This window comes from Triticum dicoccoides, chromosome 3B, assembly GCF_002162155.2.
Source record: "Triticum dicoccoides isolate Atlit2015 ecotype Zavitan chromosome 3B, WEW_v2.0, whole genome shotgun sequence".
Classification (NCBI taxonomy): domain Eukaryota; kingdom Viridiplantae; phylum Streptophyta; class Magnoliopsida; order Poales; family Poaceae; genus Triticum; species Triticum dicoccoides.
The window spans coordinates 853,185,305-853,194,138 of record NC_041385.1 but is presented as its reverse complement, the minus strand read 5'-3'; the positions used below and the strand labels follow the sequence as shown (position 1 = coordinate 853,194,138).

At 40.3% G+C, this 8,834-nt stretch overlaps 2 long non-coding RNA genes across 4 annotated transcripts; both read right to left on the bottom strand.

Moving 5' to 3' along the window:
* Positions 1–873: 873 nt before the first annotated feature.
* Positions 874–3,882, bottom strand: LOC119282684. 2 transcript variants are annotated; one of them, XR_005138834.1, is made up of 4 exons: positions 3,485–3,882; positions 2,713–2,848; positions 2,337–2,527; positions 874–1,896 (listed from the first exon to the last, which is right to left on the bottom strand). It is a non-coding gene; the product is annotated as an uncharacterized LOC119282684 (long non-coding RNA). The 2 variants fall into 2 exon arrangements; XR_005138833.1 differs by having other exon boundaries at positions 874–2,527.
* Positions 3,883–4,337: 455 nt separating this feature from the next.
* LOC119282683 lies at positions 4,338–7,527 on the bottom strand. Of its 2 annotated transcripts, XR_005138832.1 has the most exons (5): positions 7,446–7,527; positions 6,526–6,684; positions 5,912–6,045; positions 5,005–5,030; positions 4,338–4,559 (listed from the first exon to the last, which is right to left on the bottom strand). It is a non-coding gene; the product is annotated as an uncharacterized LOC119282683 (long non-coding RNA). The 2 variants fall into 2 exon arrangements; XR_005138831.1 differs by lacking the exons at positions 4,338–4,559; positions 5,005–5,030 and having other exon boundaries at positions 5,553–6,045.
* Positions 7,528–8,834: the final 1,307 nt, after the last annotated feature.

The following is an 8,834-nucleotide window of genomic DNA, read 5'->3' as shown; positions in this document are numbered from 1 at the left end:
AAACGCAAACATTTTTTGAAATCCACAATTTTTTAATTTATTAAACATTTTATTTCAAATTTCTCATTATTTTAAATTTTTGAAACTTTGTTGAAGTCCACTTTTCCTCTTTGCCACCATCAACGTTATTACTTTGTCCATCTATACACGTCTAACGTGAGGCGTTGAGCTTGGTCATCACACCATAGCACCTCATTTTCACAAGCCCCTCCATGCATCGACTTGTAATCACGGGGCCTTGTAATGATGGTGGGTGCCACTCATGTCTCATCCACACTCGTTGGATGCAGCATCCCCGCGAACGACGATTGCTTTCCGCTGATAATTACAGGGAAAGGGTGCATCTTTACGGGCGTCGGCACCACGCGCGCAAGCTGGACACTCGCTTACATCGCAAAAAGTATTTATGTCTAGGGCGAGGGCAGCGGCCATCACACGAGGAGATTCATGGCGCCAGTGACAATATCCAACGCTAATGAGTTTGGGGAACACCAATGGTTCCCGGTTAGCATCTAGCACTGAGGCAGTGGCCCCGTTGGTATGGCGGATGCTTCAGTGTGTCTCGCACCGTTGTGGAGCGACATGGAGTAAAGGCAGCCCCCCTCCTATGGTCGTGGCGATGGTCTAAGGTGGAGAGTCATCTCACCAATCTGCCAGGCACAAACTGATAGTTGCCATGAATAACGAAAAGTAAAATAAATATGAACAGTACTCGAGTTACAGTTGAAGAAATCATATGAACTGTGGCCCACTAAAAATAATTGCCTACCACAGAAGGGCAGTGACCTCCTTAGATAAAGTTAAGTTATTTCAAAGTCGTCAATCAATAGTAATCTGCTTTTGGAGTGTTAATCTGAAGTTTATGTGTTGTTCTCAACTTCTTCATGCTTCCTTTCTAAAAATATCAATTACAATTTTCCTTGGAAAAATAATGAAAACACTTTTTGTTATACACCAATTCTTGATTTAAAAGTAAGAAAAAAATTTGCAGTTTCAGAAGTACATAGAAAGGAGGCCAACTACATGCACTGGAAAAGATTTTTTTAGTCTGCATGGCAACAATACTATCCTTGACAGTATCAACACTTCAACAGGATGAGTTTCTTGTACAATATAGGCTGGATATGGTAGCCATGACCCCTGCTTTAACTGTCTGCCTAGAGCAAAAGTCCCAACCTGCATCAAGCGTAATCAGTTGAGGATGGGATGCTTGATGTCCTTGAATTTGGAAAGAGGATTTCAGCGACAACTATACAAAGAGTTTAGCTAACGGGGTGTGAAGACTGAAGACCACTCCGAAGCTCTAATTTTTATAGCCATCAGCCTCCGCTCTTTTGACATGCAAATTCTGTATATGTTCAAGTTGGAGGCTGCAATTTGAAGCCATGCACTGAAAGTGTAGCATTCTGAGAATGTGTTATATCAGTCATGATCATTTTTGGCTAGATCTAAATATCAGATAATGGCTCATTCAAAATTACAGTTCAGAAGAACATTCCAGGTTATGTAGAAAATTACTATTTGCTAGATACTCTGTGGCATTGGTAAAACATAACTACACATGTGACAATTCTAGTCCTCTATGTCAACAACTGGAGCTAGGCACTTACGCAACTGACGTAATCTTGGAGCAGTCTATGATTCCGATCAAAGTATTTGCTATGGATGCACATATGATGAAAGTATGTTAAGAATTTGCAGACAGTAAGGCCTACAAACTAAACTGAAACAAAATGTTAATCCACTCCACATTGAAACTGATTCCTACATGAGGAACGTCACACAAAGCAAATTCAAATCCAAAAAATACTAACATCAAGCGACAACAACACAGAGGGCTACCTCATCGCCGTCGAGATGTGCACGAAATGGTTTGCAGGTGATCCGTCCAGATAACTGCAATACTGATGTTAAAGCAAAGAAAAAGGTGTAATCCAATCCAATTAATGTCAAATAAACTACTCATGCTAGAGTTCCTGTAACAACGAATTATCCTTGTCATTGTCCAGTATTTCATCATCAGCAGCGACTATGTGCACCATAATGCCAGGACCAATAAATGCATATTCTAAAATCAGCTATCGTAGACCTTCCACGGGTATCCCTTAGAATCTCAGGAATGCATCGTACACTCTTGTATTACAGAGCTCCATCATGTGGTCAGATGTATGCTGCTGATGAAAACAGCCTACTAGTTTTGAAGTGCTGTAGTAGCATTCCTCAAAAAGGTCAAACCCAATTAGCAGATACTTCTATGCAACCCAGTTTGATGTTACCAAAATGATCAAAATAATTCAAGACATGTGAACTAAACCAAGGATGGTGCTTATCAATACCTGAACCCATAAAACTAACCACTTGTCATAGACGGGTGCAACTTGAGGCCAATGTTGGAATCAGCTCACGTGGTCTAGCAAAGGAAGATGTGATATAAACAATGGCAGACAGCTCATTCGAAATTTTAAATACAATGGCCCAGTACTGAATCCCCAACAATCATATATTTTGGCAATTTAAATCCTTGAATCTGCAACAAATCCAGAAATGAAATAATTGTATAGAGAAGAAAATATGGAAGACATTGAGAATGCAATCTCTGTCTGATGCATCTTCATGGGCGCAAATAATAGTTTAACCTATCCAGAAAGTGAAATGATAACCTTAAGAATATGCTCTCCTGAATCAGATTGGGATTGGACCGGAGAAGCTCACCTTGGCCTCTTCACATCAGTCGATGCTTGATGCTCCCCAAGCCGAGCCATGGTCTTGATTGCCGCATCCAAACCTGCTGCAGCACGCAGCACACTCCTATATTTCGGCAAGCCCAAATTCACCTGCATTATTAGATCTGCAAAAAAAATCATTACCAGGATTGAAGAACAAATACACAAGGTTTCACACTTTTGCTAGGACTAAGCTACATAGTACATAATGAGACATAAGCCATGTACCGAAATAATTACTCTGTACCCAAAACCAAATAATTATCTAACCCAAAATAGCTCTTTCATGTATCACATGTTTAGATTCAAATACTGCGGCTGTCGACACCTCTACAACAATACTATGTTATCCTCCATTAATCATTCATATGATCCTTAGATCATCGATCCACCAGTACTGTACTACATGAGTCAGGAAAGAAATCTTCCCTTTTCACAACAAAGATAGCACACTACCCACTTCCTTATTTGTACAATGTACTGTGTGTAATAGTACAAAGCCTATACCCCTTCATTAATCACTCACACTCTCCCACTCATTTTGTGTATATTGTCCTCATTCTCTCTTCTCTACACCATTCCCTTGACTGATACATAGCAGCACTAACTGAATTTTGTCGCTGGATCACACAATGTATCACACATTCAAACTGTCCATGTAAGATTTGGCACACAAGATCATCAACAAGAGTCTCCCTCAATTGCATATACATGCACAAAAAAGAAGTGGAATTCAGAAATTAATCAAGTAGATGTTGTACCTGAACCTCCTGTAGGATTTGGGGGAGGTTGTCAGCTAGCCAGGCGTCCAAGTCCTCATGTGACGACGACGCATCGACGGAGAAAAGGATCTCGGCGGGCGCCATGGTGGAGGTCATGGCGGGTTGGGCGGCGCCAGATCGGATAGAGGAGGTGGAGGGCGCACAGATCCGGGAGGGAGGTGCCGGATCTGTCCAGTGGAGGTCCCGTGGCGGCGTTTGAACCTCCAAGGTGAGCTCGAGGACTGGGCATTGGCGCTGAGCTCCTGGAGAGAAGGAGAGAAAAGGAGATGAGAGAGAGAGAGAGAGAGAGCGAGAGAGAGAAGGCAGGGGAGCGGCGGCATGACCTGGGAGTCGCCGGATGATTCGCGAGGAAGGCCGGGGAGGAGGCGCACGGGAGAAGGAGCTCGGGGTGGTGGTGGCGGCGTACGGGAGCGGCGGCACTCGGGCTGGGCGGGCCGGATCTGGGTCAAAACGTTTTTCCACTTTAAAAAGGACAGCGGGTTGAATATCGAAAACTGTAGGGACTTTTTCGTAAAATTGGCGACGACGTACGACCAGAAACCCACGGTGCTTTATTATTACTAGCAAAAGGCCCGTGCGTTGCAACGTAAGAAATAGTCCACAAGACCATGTAATTTGTGAACACATGGCACAATATTCTATCAACTAAGATGAAATTAAAAGATAAAATGAGCAAAGCTAGAGGATTAATATACATCTCCAGTGACGAGAATAATTGTGCAAAGCAAAAAGGAGAGCAAGGTATCAACAGACTTAGCTTGATACCACATCAATTAACACGTCTGAAATTTGATCCTCAAACGGACCAATCTTGAATTTTTTTTGTTGTTGAATAAATATGAATCGAAGGAATCAAACATATAAAATAATTCTAAGCAATTAAGAATCTACAATTGACACATAATCGTGCTGCTAATAGAAGAATGACCATCTTCTTAAACAAATTTCAGAATGAAAGATATTAAATGGGGAACTTCTGGCTTCTGAGATGATGGAACTGGGTCTTCTCATACTGCTCAAGTACATCCTTACCTTCTCATTTAGGACCTGAAAGCTGAAAAGAAGCAAAAAAGAAAGTCAAATCTGTGGTCATTGAATTTTTTTACAATGTAAACCAAAAATAAGTCTTCCCACAACTACCTTATCAGAGAACTTATATATATTTGAAGGTGTGTCTAGAAGACAATTAATCAAGTCTAACTGATGGATAGCGTTTTTATCAGAAAAGTGGTTATTTCAGTCAGGAACTGATAAAAATGCATCCTATGCTCCAAATGAAAGGTAAATGCTACATTTCGGAGGAAACGGCATTCCAAACATGTTAAGAAATATGAATATAAGCGAAATTTGGGAAAATATTAAAGATGATTTTACTATTCTTGGAAGCAAGATAAGTTCCTTTGGATGTAGTCGAATTCATTTATTGTCCAACATTATAGTGTTACTAACATGTCTACAATGTTAACTAAAATGCTAACTAAGTGGCAACTATTCTGTACCTTGTAGTTGTGTTTTCTCGAGCTCACTGATGACAAGGGAACAACACATGTGACAGAAGGAGGGGGCAGGGAGTTTAGTACATAATAAGCATTCGAAAACAGTCTTTGATGTAAATACACAAGAGACTGGAATCTACAATGTTTAAAGATGGTAATTTCAAAAGGAGTAAGAGCTCGAAACCAGAAACATATGTAGAAAACAAGAGCTACACAGATTTTCCATGGTCAACCATTGAGAAGTTTAACGCCTGAGAGAACTGCATGCACTACATCTGCAGAAGATCTACATTGATCACGGGGAGGCACAACCAACATACTGCTAAATGATAATATGCAGTAAATAAAAGTTAGTAAAATATGATTTTGGTTTCACATCCATCTTCTGTAAAGCAGCGGCTCCTGCCATCAAATGCTGATGGGGAAACTCTGACCTGTGAATGTCCATTACTTTCTTCCTTAATAGCTACACAAAATGTGTAACAGATGAATAGGGGCAGGTTCTATAGCAAGACAAACCAAGAGGAACATCTAGCCTACAATCATGTTAGGAACCGAAGAAATATAGCTACTGAAACATATTATTATTTTCAGTCAACTTACATATATAGGGTGTAGTTTTTCCCCACCCCATCTTTACTAAAATGAAGCCAACGAAAAACATAAATAAGTTCAGGTCTGTGTGAATGAACACACAGCCACACACATCAGGAAGCTACCTACATACAGACCAAAAATACCAGCCGCATTTCGCTAGCTACTAAGCACCGGTACACAGGATTTATCTTATCACTGATCTAAAAATTTATGCTTCCAGTCAGTGATACTGCTCAACAGGGTCTTTGCTCGGCCCGAACCAATAAATGGAGGTGCCAAGCTAAATGGGATATAACAAAAAACAACGTCGTACCTCAGAATCAGTAACCAAAGACCATTGGCTAGATGGAGATGGAGTAGCAGCAATTCCCAGAAATCTACAAATCTGCTGGTTTGATCTGAAGGTATTTTCTAATTTTTGGAAGCAGAAATCACATGAAAAGTCACCTAAAAAGGAGCATCATAGGAACTTATAGCGAAAGCTGAAGAGATGAGAATTCTGGGCAGCAAACATGCCCGTGCATTGCAACAGGAGAAAATAAATAAGAACGGGAAGTATCGCTAGTGATTTCAGCCATCTTAACCATTGAAGAAACTTTTATAAATTGAGATAATTCTGATTGAATCCATGTGAACCCAAAATAAAACTATCCTTATTATGGATCAGAGCAGCAGGACATATGTTCCTTTATTGAACAACAAATATCATAAGCACATTCCAATTTGGGCCATTTCATGTGCATTTTGGTGAAAATATTAAAATGTCAAACTAATGAATAGAGGGTTAAAAATTGTTTTCTGTTAAATATGGCAAACTAATGAAATTATGAATACAGTGTTATTTATCTATCATCTCTCAATTTGGAAAAAAACATCAAAAGAGGTTACAGATTGGAGACGATAGCACAACAAAATTGAAGGTCTCACCTAGTTGACAAACGAAGGGAACAACCAAGGGCGGGTGATCCTCTTGGATTCCAGATCAATAAACACAGCGTGGTGCTTCACTACGTTCGCCCCAACTCAAGGGAGACAGTAGATCCATTAGAAATTCATTCCTCCTTCCTGTCGCAACTCCACCTTCTCCTGCAGCAACAGCCAAACCCTAAAACACCGAGCTCCTCTGCATCTCAGCGGGAAAGATAGAGAGAACGGATTGCATTTCACCAGCACACTTTAGAACAGGAGTTGATGGATGGCGTCTGGAGCCGAACCCTAGTAACAATTGTGTATTATTGATTGGCACAATCAGAACCTAACTAACAACCACCTTTCAGTTTCAGTAGATCTATAGATGTTGCATCCCACTTCACGTCCTAAGATGGTCTAAAAAATTCACGTCCTAAGTGAACAGAAGCACAAAGGCTTCCATTAACAAAATAGAATTTTCATAACAAAATCTCTGCTATAAAGGATGCAACTATGGCGAAGATATGCCTACGTGTTTACTTTACATCATCAGAAGTTCAGAACTGATGCTAGATTTATTTTTTATAGAGACATGCTAGATTTGATAATACAACAGTATTACATGCCACATGATCCATTTGTGCAACGTCTGCCCTCCAAATCTTATTTAAGTGCTGGAATTAAAAGTGCAAAGTAGTGGGACATCGCCCCCCCACGCATTGAAATTTTTGGATATTAACAATATGACTTTAAGGGGGTAAATCCTCACTGAACGGTAAGCTCCCATGCTAATCTAATAAAAACAATTGATCAAAATATGCAGGTTTGGCCCCTATCACAAAGCTACTACCTAATGTGCCTTATTGGAATATAGTCTGCCACAATCAAAAGATGAAATAAACAGAAGCAACATTGCATTAGGGAGGTTCATTGCGTACATTCCAGATGTACTTGGCGACGACCATGGTAGTCTCGATGGTGAGGGCCAGAACCTTCAACCCGGATGCTCCTCCGGACGCCCTACACCCTTGCTGACACCAACTTCGCACGGATGGCTGACTTGTCCTGCACCCTGATTTGGCACTGACAAAGATTTTACTTTTAGGAAACAAAGTTATCCATAATGTGAAAGCACTGTAATTGTGCGGCATAGCAGAAGGACATTGACTTTCTGCTTGCAGATTTATCACCTCTAGAAACGCTTGCCAAATTGCCACAACGATAGAGACCCAGCCAGATTAGTAATCTATCTTAACTCTCAAGTATTAACTTATTAAATGTACAATTCAGATGCAAGTGCAGTAGATTACTGCAGTTCAACACTAAATGTACAACCGAAAATTCAGATTTTAGAGGGCAAGCACTGTAGAATAGCATATGCGACTTCACATCGGGTCCCTAAGGCGTCGTGCAGCCACTCTGCGGATCCGACAGGCTCAGCCACGGTATGGAGCACACGTACCTCCATATCCCGATAATCAACATCATCATGACACTCGGAGATGCCCAGGCAATTCTGAACCTGACATCCTGACCTGATGGCTTAAGATTTTTCTGTTCTTCAATCTCTACATCCCAAATCAATTCTGGATCATCCAAAACAATAAAAACGTTAGTAAGTACTAAAAGGGAAATTAATGACCAAATTCGGATCTTTCTACATGTATTAGACATGCAAAAGTACTGATTGCACATGCATCAGATATTTGCATACTTGGACGGACTGGTTGCATCAAAGATAATTAAGCTCTCAGTGTTAGAAAGTATAATGCTTATATACTGGTAGAATCAAGTTCCTCAAGCATGGTGTTGCAATATTGTTTCTGGCGTCTAGCTCGTCTTCCCATCGTCCTCCACATATGCTAGTTAAACCAAAACAGTGGAGATAAGACAGCAAGGAAGAGGGTCAGTGTTGTACCTCATTGCAATTGAAATAAATCTAATTCGAAACTGTTAGTAACCACGAATTGCTCCAAACTGCATGAAATAAGAAAATTAAATTACTCATATACAGAATGATTAATATTGGTCATGCAGTCAGCTGAACAGAGAATAGCATGTTGTACACGCAAGATAACAAAATTAACACTAAGTAATTGTAATGATCAGAAGCAAGAACTGCACACTTAATTTAAAGGAAAAACCTCAAAATCCTAGCATTGCCGTAAGATCTCAATACACGTTCATAGGAGAGCTCTAGCTACTTCCTTCTCTTTTGTGGGAAGAGAGCTGTCTATTCTCTTAACTACAATATTCAGCATTTAACTATTTCATAAGCATCAAAAGAAACTGAAGTTTGTAACCAAACATGTACATATTCTTCGGTT